Source organism: Pseudopipra pipra, chromosome 5 (assembly GCF_036250125.1).
Source record: "Pseudopipra pipra isolate bDixPip1 chromosome 5, bDixPip1.hap1, whole genome shotgun sequence".
NCBI lineage: Eukaryota > Metazoa > Chordata > Aves > Passeriformes > Pipridae > Pseudopipra > Pseudopipra pipra.
In genome coordinates, this window is record NC_087553.1 from 42,780,591 (window position 1) to 42,793,618 (window position 13,028).

The 13,028-nt window shown below is 41.0% G+C and overlaps 1 protein-coding gene across 3 annotated transcripts in view; it reads left to right on the top strand.

Annotated features, from left to right (window-relative positions):
* The first annotated feature begins 859 nt into the window (after positions 1-859).
* Positions 860-13,028, top strand: part of TAFA2 (TAFA chemokine like family member 2) — a 178,306-nt gene continuing 166,137 nt past the window's right edge. Inside the window, exon 1 of one of the 3 annotated variants that reach the window (XM_064655813.1) lies at positions 860-1,930. The gene's annotated coding sequence lies outside the window, so the exon portion shown is untranslated. The remainder of the gene's footprint in view (positions 1,931-13,028) is intronic. The other 2 variants (XR_010430797.1, XR_010430798.1) reach the window with 2 other exon arrangements.

Genomic DNA, 13,028 nt, shown 5'->3' on the forward strand with positions numbered 1-13,028 from the left:
AACATTCTACAGATGTGTACTTACATAGAAAAACTGTAGCATGAACAACAACAAGAGGAGAACTGTTTCACTTCCCTCTTCTGTTTCTCACAAAGTTGACTATGAACATTATGTAAGATGTGGTAACAGTTAAGGACTCACCAAAAGGTCTTTTCTTAAAACTATCTATTATACTAGCTGGTAGAATTAAAAATACACAACAGACGATCAGGTATATCAGTACTTCTCAATGCTGCATGCATCCATCCCCATTTAACTCAGTAGTGAACCAGAATTATAGGAGAAAACTGAGAATTTGACTCTGTTTTATATTACTTTAACGAACTAGGGCTCTTTCTCACCTTCTTTGGCTCTCTCCCCTCCACTTCTCTGCACATCCTTTTGATTGGCACAAAACACAGCAAGATAAATTAGGAAACTGTGCTTTTACTTATCCTTACCCAGGAATATTTCCCTCTGTTAATCAGTAGTCGTGGCAGACGACTGCGAACCGCCACCCGTCTTTAAGCCGGTCTTTAAATCCGTCTTCTTAAGAGACTCGTACTGTCTTCCCTCACTACCTCCCGAGTGCAGGTGCACAGACCAAGCCCGCTCCCCCACCGCTCCGGGAAGAGGGGCTCGGCCGAGTCCCCAGCTCTCCCGCCGCCGGAGCTGCCGTGCGTGACTCCCCTCTCCCTCTGGAGGGAGACACAGTCCAGCTTTTGGCTGCCGCCGGCGCCACAGCGTTCCTCCTGCCTTTGCCCCTGCTCCAGCCGCCGCGGCCGCTGCCCCCCTCCCCCGGCACAGCTGCCCGGCCCGGCCCGGCCCGGCGCCCCCTCCCCGCCCGGCGCCCCGCCTTCCGCCGCAGTGACACAAGGGACTCGGAGGGCGGTGGCGGGGCCGCCGGGGGAGCTCGGGCATCTCCCCCTCCCCGGCCACGTGCGCCTGTGCGGAAACTCCGCACCCCCAGCCCGCCGCTTGGAGGGGACGGGAGGGACGGGAGAGCGGCGCCTCGGGGCGAATGGGGGAGGCGGCCCAGCTCCGGTGTGCGCGGGCCGCGGGGGCGGTCGCTGCCGACGGAGCTCCGCTCCTCGGTCACGCAGAGCGGTGGCCACGGGGACCTGGTGCCTCGTAAAGGGCTAGGGAGGAAAGCACCGAGTGGCCGGATAAATACGGGGGAGGAGAGGGGCGTCTCCCTCGCTCCCCACCCCTTCCATCTCCCCCGCCGCGCACGGCGCGCTTGGAGCTCCTTCTGCTTGTCCGGGTGCCCGGAGCAGCTCCGCGCCCTAGTGCGGTGTGGTGCGGTGAGCGCAGACTGGGCGCGGGAGGCTGCTGCTGAAGGTGAATCTCTCGCTCTCCAATTACTTTTCCCAAGAGGGAGAAGGAGGCAGCAGGAGGGGGAAGTCGTGCTGTGTGTGGACCGCAACACCAATCAGAGATGCTCTAACGGAGGGACTGCTGCAGGACGCGCTTCTCCTCCTTCCTCTGCCGGCGGGGCTGAATCGGGACCGCGCGCAGCTGGCGGAGGGGCCGGAGGCACACTGGGCTGCAGGACTTCCTCATCCTCCGCTTTTTCAATAGCTCAACCATACTTCGTCCTCTTTTAATTTTTATTTTTTTTTTAATACTCTGAAATCGTGCACGAGAAACACTTCAAGTCTTCCCTCTCTTGTCAGTTCCTCCACCCTTCCTCTAGCATCTCTTAGCCGGATTTCTGGTGTATTGCCAGAGAGGCGGGGGGAGACTCGGGCCCCGCGGACGGCCGCTGCCCCAGCCCGGCCGAGCCTAAGGGAACGGAGCCGAGCGGAGCGGGCACGGCGCCGCTCCGTGCCCCCGGGCGCTGGCGGGGCGCGGGGCGTGTGCCGGAGATGCCCGGGCGGTAAAGCTGGAGCTCCCCCCGGACGGGAGGTGTCCGATCATTAAGCGTTTCTAGCAAGAATCGGGACTGCAGGTAGGTGAGCGGAGCGCTCCGGGGGCGTGTGTCTGGCCGGGCTCTAGTGGGGCCGCCGGGAAGTCGCCTCTGCGGTTGGCGGAGACCCCGCGGGGCTGCGGGCGCAAACGGCCGCGGGGGGCCGGGCGTGGGGTGTGCGGGGCGGCTGCTGGTGGCTGCGCCCTCCCGGTGCCCTAAAGTTGGAGGAAGCCGGGACTGAGGAGGAGCTGCTTTGCCGCTCTTCTGCTGGGTGCTAGGGCAGCCAGCTACAGCCTTGCGCCGGGCGATCCACAAGGCTTTTGTTTTCCTTTTTCATTTTCTTTGACTTTACGGTTCAGCAGAGCCGGGGGCGGGGGGAGAGAGGGCGAGGGGGGCGTCGGCGGATGGAGTAGGGGAACTCTCCCATTTTTCAACTTTTATAGGAAGGGTGGCCGGTAACTCGCAGGACCTTCGGGGACTTGGGGGCGGTTACTCTGCCCGGACGCTTTATAGGCCGCCTTCAGAGAGCGGCTGAAGGAGCGAGGAGTCCCTTTATGTATCCTCTAAAAAAGAAAAAAAGCTATAAAGAGACAGTCTGTGGCTTCGTTTCTTTCTGCCTGTAGTGCTCCCCAAGTTGTGGGTATATAGTATGAAACATATCTTGTCTCTCCACGTTGCCTTCTTTGCATTTCAATGGACTTATTTACCTACTAAATATATTTCAGGTTCTATATGCCACAGTGAGATGGCTTTTCCCTTACTCCATCCAATTTATAGCTTTGCAAGAGAAAGTTTGAAAATAACCTGCTTTGTTCCTGTGGAGCTGTAGGATTGGACACCACATTATTAATGCAAAGAATAAAGAGCAAGAACTTGCACTGCCCTGTTAGGAGTTGCCATGCATGATTCATCTGTATGTTTCTTACCGTGAGTTAAAATCATTGCTTAAAGCATTTTAAAATGTATGTGTATTTACAGTTCCCTCTTTCCAGCTTTTGCTTGGAGATGATCAGTATTTTCTTTTAAAGCACTAAGTACCTCACTTCTACTAACCTTCCTCCTCCCCCCCAGTAGACACTTGCTCAGTATTTAAAGAACCGTGCTTCCACTCCTGCAGAACTGTCAATTTAAATAATAAACATACTCAACCCCTGTCTCTGAAAGCCCTGTAAAGCATTCGGGATCGTAGGGTCTTCGCACCACAGTGGATACATTTAAATTGCTATTGACTAAATGATAATCGTTATCTGGTTTCTCTGTCTTACCAACTAGTTTCAGACTTTAGCATTCAGCCTGCTATATGTTTAACACTTTAAAGCTGCTTTATGGGCTAATCTAAGTGAAGTCAAACTGATAAATTAAGATTCTCTTCTGTAGTGTAGAGTAAACACTAGAAAAAATAGTAGTTCAATGGTACGAGGCGTATAGCTTAGCTGAAGTTGGGAAAGATCATACTAAGGTATTTTTATCAGAGGTGGCAAAGGTTACAGGTTTCATTATACTTTTTCACAGTAGTTGTGCAGTCATCTCATATTAATGCCTAAATTGCTTTGTAAGTGTATAATGAACAGTAGTAAAGCAATAATATACATTTAATTACTAATATTTTATTTCAGAGAGCTGATACTGCTGAGGCAGTATTGAAAACCATATGGTTTTGGTTTCATGTAGTCCCAATTTCCAAAACTGCAATGCCGTTATTCTTATAAACTACCTAAGTGCCATAATTTCAATGGAAAGCTTTGCTCAGTTTATAGCAAATCAGGTTTACTCTTCACTGGTTCCACATGTTTTTTGGTACATAAAGGGGCTTTCAAAATTGTGGTATTAATTTTAGATACACTGCTGGTAGTGGGTGACTTTGAGATAAAATCCAATCTTACGTTTTAATCAGAGAATGACAACTAATCTGGCAGTATCTTTTATCATACTGGACACATGGGATAACCTTTTTACCTGGCTCTTCTTATGATCTGAGGGATCTCAGCTTTATGTGTAGATGCTTGTAATGCACTTGGTAGTTCTGGTGGGGAACACATGAAAAACTTGTTCTGAATGGAAGTAAATAGATATGTGTGTACAGACAGATATTGGAGATTGTTTTACTGGCAGGTTGCAAAGTGATGATTCATTGAACCCTCTCTAGGTTTACATTAAGCAAATAATACTTTACATTGAATTGTGGTGGCAGAGAAAAATGTAGCAGACAAGAAGTTTCATAATTTCATTACAGATGATGACAGACTTGATAAAAGGCATCTTTACAAATGCAGGCAGTATGTTTTTGGTAAGCAAAATATAACCATGGAGTTTTTGAGATCTGAGCATCTTCACACTTAAATTTATTGTTGTCTGTGTTGCTACTTACCAACCGGTATAAAGCCTAAATAGTGTACTGGAAGGATGCTGCATTTATTATGTTGTATATTTTACTTACTATAAATAAGTAGTGCAACAGTGCTAACTAGTTACCAGACTAAAGGAAATCACTGACTTTGTAAGACAGAAAATCACATTACCTGATACTCATCTATAAATGGAAATGTGATCACCATCCTGAAATATGGTTCTGGATACAACTATCAGTGATCAAGCAGTTCTATTCCCCGTTTTAACTTCTGCTGGATTTTATTAGAAATGCTTCATTAAGTCACATTATTCTGCAGCTGTTTGTTCACTGAAAATTAAAATAAAAATCAGGAAATTTATCCAGCAAAGCAGAAATATTTCCTGTGTTAAGTACTGAAAGTTCAAATAATAATAAAAAAATCCTTTAGCATCAGTGTGCTTGAAGCACTGAGTACATCCTATTTTAGTGATATATGGATGGCATTTACAGATGCAATTCATCAATGTATTTGTTAGTCAAACGTCATCAAACAAAGAAGATAAATGACAGTAAACAAAGACTGCGTGGTAGTATAGAGGCTAAAGCAAGGGAAGACCCTATGAATCTAATTAATGTTCAGTCTCATATTTACAATCTATATTTAAACATCTCATTTAAATGTCTTTCATCGTTTTTCTGCTGCAGCTCCAGGTGATTCAGGTAACAATAGCTTTTCATTGGAAAATGCATTTTTCATTTCCCTTTTGAAATGCTGAATTTTAAAGGCATTGAGGCAAAAGTTGTGTTAGGATGAATATAATAGGAGGGTCCTATGCCAGAAGAACTAAATACTGACCTGCCCCTGTTCGTGACCATTTTTATATGTTAAGAGGGGCATCCCCAACTGATGTAGGCTTTCATTGCTCCCTAGGAGTAGTTGAAGCTCTGACATTTTAAACCAGCTGGAGTATTTGCTCCGTTATCTTTAGATCACTGAATTTAAGAGTGAACTTTAAAAGGGTTTTGCTTGCCTTTTTTTTTTCTTTTTCCATGAGAAAACATTTACATGGTATATTGAGCTTCACAGAATCCATTGTAAGTGCACACCTTCACGTTTGAAATACTTTCTAAAAACACAAGCTCGTTCTGGGAGGTATTTCAATAGGAAATGTGGCCCTGTGATTTGGTTTTGTAAGCTGTTAATATTTACTTCAAAATACTTCTCATGACTCAGTTCAGGTGTCTAAAACTCATCAGACATAGGAATGAATGCAAAAACATCAACAATAATGTTGTTCATTTTTCCTGGTGACAGCTACAGAGCTATCTCCTTTTGCTCTTGGTAGAACTTGGGAAGATAGCAGATTTGGTGCTTTGCTTCTTTATGCACCCTTGCCAGCCACTCGTTTGCCATGTGTAGTGCATTCTTTATCAAAAGAGAAGACAAAATAATAATGTCCCCTTGATATACTTTTTCATACTACTAGTGCAGAGCAGTCACATTTTTAAGATGAACAATTGAAGGCATTTTTATATAGCTTCTTTCATGCCATATGTTTTGAAAAACACTTTGGAGATAGAAGAGAGAAAATAAAGACATTGTGCTTTACAGTACTGGTTATGGCAGGACACTACATACTTGGCTTTTTTCAGTGACTTCATCTCATTTTATCTTTCTTAGCTTTTCCTTTTGTTTGGATACATCAGTACAGTGATTTGTAGAATGCACTGTAGCTGTAGCTATTGTTTGAAGTAGCACTAGAAAAGGCTTTGTATGGATTTGATTCTTAGTCCTTAAATAAATACTTACAGGAGTAGCTCCTGTATCCTTTGTGGTATAGAAGAATTGCTTATATATTGCACATGTAAAAAGTTGGAAATTGGTTTTTTCCTCTTCTTCGAAGCTTATCAAACCTCATAATCTGTGCTATGTTAATAGCTTGCATTTTCTAGTTGCCTCACTTCACATCTTGCCGATCTTGTAATATGAAACTTGAACACAGGTCTCTCGGTACCAGGACAGCATTGTATACAGCTGCCTCAACTGTGAGCATCCCTTTAACAATGCCAAGGGGAGAGCCACAGTACAGGGTAGCACACAGGTGAAAGCACACATGGGTTTTTTTGGAGTCCTGGGTATTTGGTAATCTTCTACGCCTATATCACAAATTGGTGTAACACTGCAAAAGGTGCTTTACATTGACAAACTTCACAAGAAAATAAATAATCACAGTTTAACAAACTTAACTGGCTGTATAAATAGCAAAATATTAAGAAATGCATCAAACACTTTTAAAATAGATAACCAAATTTTTAGTCTTGGTTGTATACTGGCCTCTCTCTGAAATATTTCTTGCCTCCTCTGTGCTATATAAGATTCAGTATTTGAAGATAAAGTGCTGGACTAGATGGACCTCTGGCTTGATCCAATAAAGCAATTTCCTTCTTGATATGCAAGGAAGTGGTATTGCAGTACTGTGTATTTTAAATGCCTTACTAGAACCAAACTGCAATTGCTTAGTGTACTGGTTTTGCTTTATTTTTCACTTTTTAAAAGTAAGATTTAATACATTTCTAAAATAAATCTGTGAGTAACATGCAGTCTCACACTAACTCTTTTAGAGACAGGAGCACAGATCTGACAAGTCTCTCACATTTGCAGTGATACTCTCATGTTGGATTTCTTCTATTTCCTCACTGTGGTTTCTGCATCACATATTGATAAGGCAGAGCTGTGGCTTCCGGTCCATCTTGCCACAAACCAGTTAGCTATGCAGCACGTGCCCCTCATCTCATATGCGTCTGACATGTCATGTCATGGATGGGGTACAGGGTATTGTTCAGCCCTTGGATCACCAAGTGGATTTTCTCACTCATCCGAGCATCTTTATGCAGAACAGTCTTCCTGGTTACAGGCTCTCCTTGCCTTCTCCTTCACCATGTGAAACTGCATGTATGAGAGAACCCGAAAACTCTGATATGCAGTCTTGGGATAGGTGCTGCCTTCTGCCTCGTGACTGTGCATTTGGGAGAGCTGTGAGCACTGTCTTGGGACTATGTATGCTAGATCCCCTTTCAGTTGAGACTTTTTCAATGTTTGTTCCTGTTTAAGATAACTGTTTTTTGCCTTTCAAGTTCTAGAATAACCATAACTTGTTGCTGGCTGTTGTGTTATTGCACTTAAAGGCACTGCAAAGTCACACAGAAAGGCTCGATGGCTCTGAGGAAAGATAATAGGTGTCTGTGCTATTTATGTGTTGTAAACTGTTTGAAATTTGGATCTTCTCCAGTAAAGTGTCAGAGTGGTTAGACAAGACATCTGAAGCTTGTCTCATGGTTTGTCTCTGTCTAGGATGAGTTAGTAGTCTTAGTTTGGTTTGTACTGTAGAAGTGCCCAAGTCACAAAAGTCACCACTAGCAAAAAGTAGGATGTGCGCCTGCTGTGTGCACAGAGAGGCAAAACCTGAGGTCTGATTGTGCAAGGCATTTCAGCTCTAAGTGTGTGGGTTCAGTTGGACTAATCAAATTAATTATGTGCTATACGTCTTTTCTGAATCAAGCCTGAATAAATGGCTAACTGCTTAGAGTCTTCTGTGTTAGAAGGCGTGTAGGTGGGGTGCTGTTGTGACAACTAGGTTTGTGTCCATATTCTGGGTATAAATTTAAGATCTGAGCTTTATTTCAGTGGTTTGTCAGTCCTACACCTTTTATAAACATTCAATTCCCTTGTGTTCAGAACAGAGACTATGTAACAGCAACTAAATTTCGGAAAGATGCTACAGGTAACTACTTGGTATTATAGTGTTAGAGACTGCAGTTACAATAATGTAAATTTTCAAATGTGATTTTACTGGTGTGGCACTAAAGTAAAATATCACTTTCTGGCCGAGTATATGAGGCTATGGAATTCATGCAAGAAATGATGTCATGTTTAGAGCTTTAATGCAGGAAAAAGATCTGTTTCAACACCATCACAAGAGAAGAATACTCTCTCCGAACTGTGTTACCTGTGCAAAGTTAACATCCAAATATTTCAATCTATGTACTGTAACAAAGAAACTATTACTAAATAAGATGGGAAGTTTTATCTTGAGGTCTGGTAACAGCAGCAAATACAGAGAGATAAGTTCTGTTTTATAAGCTTACTGGAATCAAGACAGAAGAAATATTGTATTTATATGCTAACATAACATGCCATAAATTCAGATACAGTATTATCAGCGAATACACTGACACTTCTCATTATTAATGATTCTGCTTTTTTCTGTTCAGTCTAGATTCATGAAGGATAGACCTTGCATTGGAATTAAGGTAATACTTAAAACACATTAAAGCCAAGTGTCCAAACCTTCATAATCAAGGGATTACATTGGTATTTGTGCAATGGGTGTTCAAAGAAAGATATGGCCATGAACCCTGGTTGAACTTCCGATTAAGGGAATGTTGATTCCCTGCCCCCCCCCACCGTCCCCCAGTACAGATTAATTTTCGTTTATGGCAATGAGGTGTTACTATTCTGTTTATAAACATTAACTGTGATTCTTAGCCCACATCTTGCAGTTCTTTGTAACATTACTTTCCGCCTTTACATGATTGTGCGAAGTTTTAAGTGGCTTTAGCCCTTCTGTTTGTGCAGGCTGGTGTGGCATGCACCTGTTTGTGCCCATGCAAATGCATAACTGCCTTCTCCCATTCTGATGATGTCTGCATCTTCTTGTGTAATTTTTGGGGTCACTACCTTTGAAAAGGTACTAGGAGAAAGCTTAAGCTTAGCTTAGCTGTTCTGAGCTTCTTTTGCTTTGAGACTGTGCTATAATGTTTTGGGTTTGGGGGCCTTTTTGACAGTTTAATTATGTGTGTTTCAAATATTCTTTGGAGTTGCTTTGATTTGTTGCATTATTATAAATATGTATTTGACATCTAGTAAATACCCACTTCATGCTTCTAAAAATGAAGTATGCTTTAAAATCATACTCAGAACAATGAGTTTGTATATTTTAGTATGTTAGTATGCATACTAACAAACAGTTACTATGTACTGTTACTATGTACTTCCCATTGGAAGAGGAATTAAAAAATTGCTGATTCACCTGTATGAACTCTACATAAAACCCCGCTGTGAGAAAACTGATGACACAGCTATAACTATAGCTGCATGAATACTCCAAGTCTCTTTAATATGACATCTTGTTCCCATTCGCACTTTAAAAATTGAACACCCAATAATGACACTCATATTCTCCCCTTCCTCAGCATGCTCTCAGCAGCTCATAACCTAACTTTTTCTCCTCTAGCTCTCCTTGCCCTTCCTTTTCTCTTCACTGTTCACCTCATCTGCATTGGTGTCATATGATCTTTCTGAATGTCAGGTAAACGCAGACTGCAGTCAGCATTACCAAATTGCTTTCCTGCCAAAAAAGTCTCTTTTCATGTACATGACCCATCATCTCACAATTAGCTGCAAGTCATTCTGATTCCCAAATTTACAATGTATTTCCTATTTAATGAGCTATTAGACATTATACACTTTTTAACTTCATCTTTTCTGACTAACTGCATTTCTCCTGATAATTATAGCTTTAGAAAGAAACAATTAATTTAAAACCACTTCTGTAACAGAAGTGGCATTATTTAGATAGCATTCCTACATATCCATGCTCTAGGGATTATCTCCTTAGAAACTCCTGGAGACCACTATATGAGTCCAATAGCCACCACAGTGTCATCAATAATATAGCCAAGGCTACTGCATAACCTATTTTAATAGAACACAAAAGGAAAATAGATGAATAATGGATGAAGTAGCTAGTTTTTGCTTTGCCTAATGAAAAAAAAATAGTTTATGTGCTTTCTTCACCCCAGAGAATACTTTGAGTGAACTTAAGCACAAACACAAATAATATTCCATATATATTGCATAGATATAGACATATTGGAATTGTATTCTTTTGGTAATGATAATATTAAATGTGTTAGAATAATTCTTCAAATTCAGTGGTTGTCTAATAAAAAGTTTGCAAAAATTGCAGATGACTCAGTAACAATGAATGAGTTCGTTCAACTCTTGTGGCTCACAGGTTCCATTACATCTGTGTATTTATTAAATCCAATAATATCTACTAGTGCAGGCTATATCATCCTGGTTTTGTCACTGCATTTAATGATATCTAGTTAGTGGATACAAACTAAATGTATATGCAGCCTGCCAAATGCTTACCTTGTGCTAAATCCCAATAAGCTTTACATGAATTCTAATATTTTTGTTTTTCCTTTGTTAGTTAGAGCAAAATATGGAAATGATTAACAGAAGGGAACCTTATCCATGCCTCTGTGATGGAAGTTGGTTGAAATGTACATTTTAAAAAGTCTTCATCTTTCAGATTTGAACCTTATTTTTCAGCTGCAGTGTCTAACAGACACCCTTCATTGGTCGCGAATCAGAGCTCATACCTCATTCTCACAGTTACTTTGTGGGAATAATATTGAAAACATTCCTGGGAGAAAACTTCCTTTCTCTGAATCAGTAGATGTTAAATGCAGATTCAAAATGAGTGCAAGATACATATGATTGAAAAAAGTGCTGAGAAATTTAGGTACTGTGCAGAATCCTTTTCACCTTTGTAGCTGAAGGGTGTGATGGGTATCCTCTGCTCTGTTGGATACTGTAAGTTCACACCTTATGCACCTTTGCACTTCTATTTGAGTAAACAGCTAAGTACACAGATGACTAAGTAATCAAGCTGATAACTTTACTTCCCTCATTTCTCTTGAAACCGGAACTTTTTGATTCATCACTGCTTCAGTTCAATTGCAATCTTTTCTGATTTCTTAGCATAGTAATATGACAGGCCTAGTTCTGTCAGCTGAAATAATAAAATATTTCTCACTAGTGAATGATTCAGGTAATTCAAAGCCAGATTTTTAAAGTAAAATATTTTTTACTCTCCCAAACTTCCTACCCATTAAAAAGAGAGATAAAATAGAAGTCTGTGTATACCCAATCCTACCTAAACTTTAATGTGTTATTGGAGAAAGTAAAATGCTATGATATAATACTGTGTCCACAGCTATTCTGAGTTGCATATTTCAGTCTCTGTCTTTCTTTCAGTGTCTTAAGCAATTGTTGGTAATTCATGGCCTCCTTCCTGGAGAGGTGATTTGTAGCTGTCTGGTTCTTTTAATTTCTGTATGTATTCTGGTCTTGACCAGAACATATGTAGAACTTCTGAAAAGAACATTTTTCCATTTGCTGGCCAAGCTATTATGTCTTTAGGTTACTCTCCCTTCACAGATATATTTATTCTTCTTGTTATTTACAGCTGGTTCTTCGCCTTGCATATAAAATACATTTACATTCCCATAAGTATAACAATCCTTAAACCACTATGAACTGGTTGTATATGAATAGCTATGTGACAGTCAGAAAATTAGTGTATATCAGTCTAAATTATCAACAGAAACCATGAGATAAACGTACATAGTTTTTCTGTATATACAGTATATTCCTGGTTCAGCAGTGGACTGTAAAGTTCAGATCCACAGTGATGATCATCATAGCAATGGCACATTGTAAAGGCTTACAGGTACAGCTTTCTCTGTATTACCACTTTTGGGTTGTTGTTTGTTGGCTAATTAATGATTTTGCAGTTGGTCTTTGCCAAAGGATGAGTTAGACCTGCCATAATGATTTCAGGTATTAGACTACAGGTAGTTCTGGAGGTAGAGGGCATGGATGTTGGAACTCTCTGTGTTGGTTCCCACAGTGTGATTGTTTCTGGTACAAGTTATTATTTGAAAATCCTTGTTCTCTTTGGTTTCTCCTTTCCCTTCAGGCCAGGAGAATTCTTGAACTTAATTCATTGTCCATGAGGTAAGTGGTTGGAGCCCACTGAAAAAGGAAATAGCATAGTGGACAAACAATTTCTCTGTTTTGTTTTTACCAGCTGTTGCTGAGGTTCTCCAGTGACTGTGGTCTTGATAAAGACTTTCCATTTTTATCCATTATGTCTCTTTTGTGAAGAAGCACAGAACTTTTTCTGTTAAGGAGCTTCAATAGTGGCTGGAGTCAGAAACAAGTGGGACTAGAATCTAATAGAAGAATGAAATGAAAATGTAAGAAAAGTACTACTTTGTACTTTGACAAATGCTTTGTCATATTCTTTCTGTTGGTTCACAGTAGCCAATGTTTCACATAACACTGTTATGGGAGGACTTATATAATGCTAATGTTGTAAAGACATTGAATAGTTGTTTCCATTTTGGAGGAAAGAAACCTGGCCTCTGCCTTCTGTTCTATTTTTATTTTGTGCTCTTTTCATATTTTTGGAAGACACTTCATTAGTGTTTCCCAGAAATGTCTAACCATACACTGGAGAAAAGCATGTCTGCCTATGACTTTCTATGGAAGCCTGGTTTGTAAGGCCTTTTCATTTTTAACTAGTGTAAATACTTTCTGGCATTGAAGAGAGGAAAACTGTAATTGGGGAAGAGAAGAATGATGAAGAGAATGTGCATGTCCTTCCTTTTAATTTAAACAATCTTTAACTTAGTGAAACCAAATCTGTTGTTTCAGAATTACAGAATATTTTGAGTTGGAAGGGACCCATAAGGATCATTGAGTCCAACTCACAACTCTTAAGTGAAAGGCCCATAAAGAGATTGAACCCACAGCCTTGGCATTATTAGCACCATGCTCTAACCAACTGAGCTATTGGCAGCTTTAGATTTTTTGATTTAGATTTTTTTTAATAAATTTTTTTCTTTTTTAAAAATTGTGTTTGATTAATAACTACATACTAACAATTAGGAACT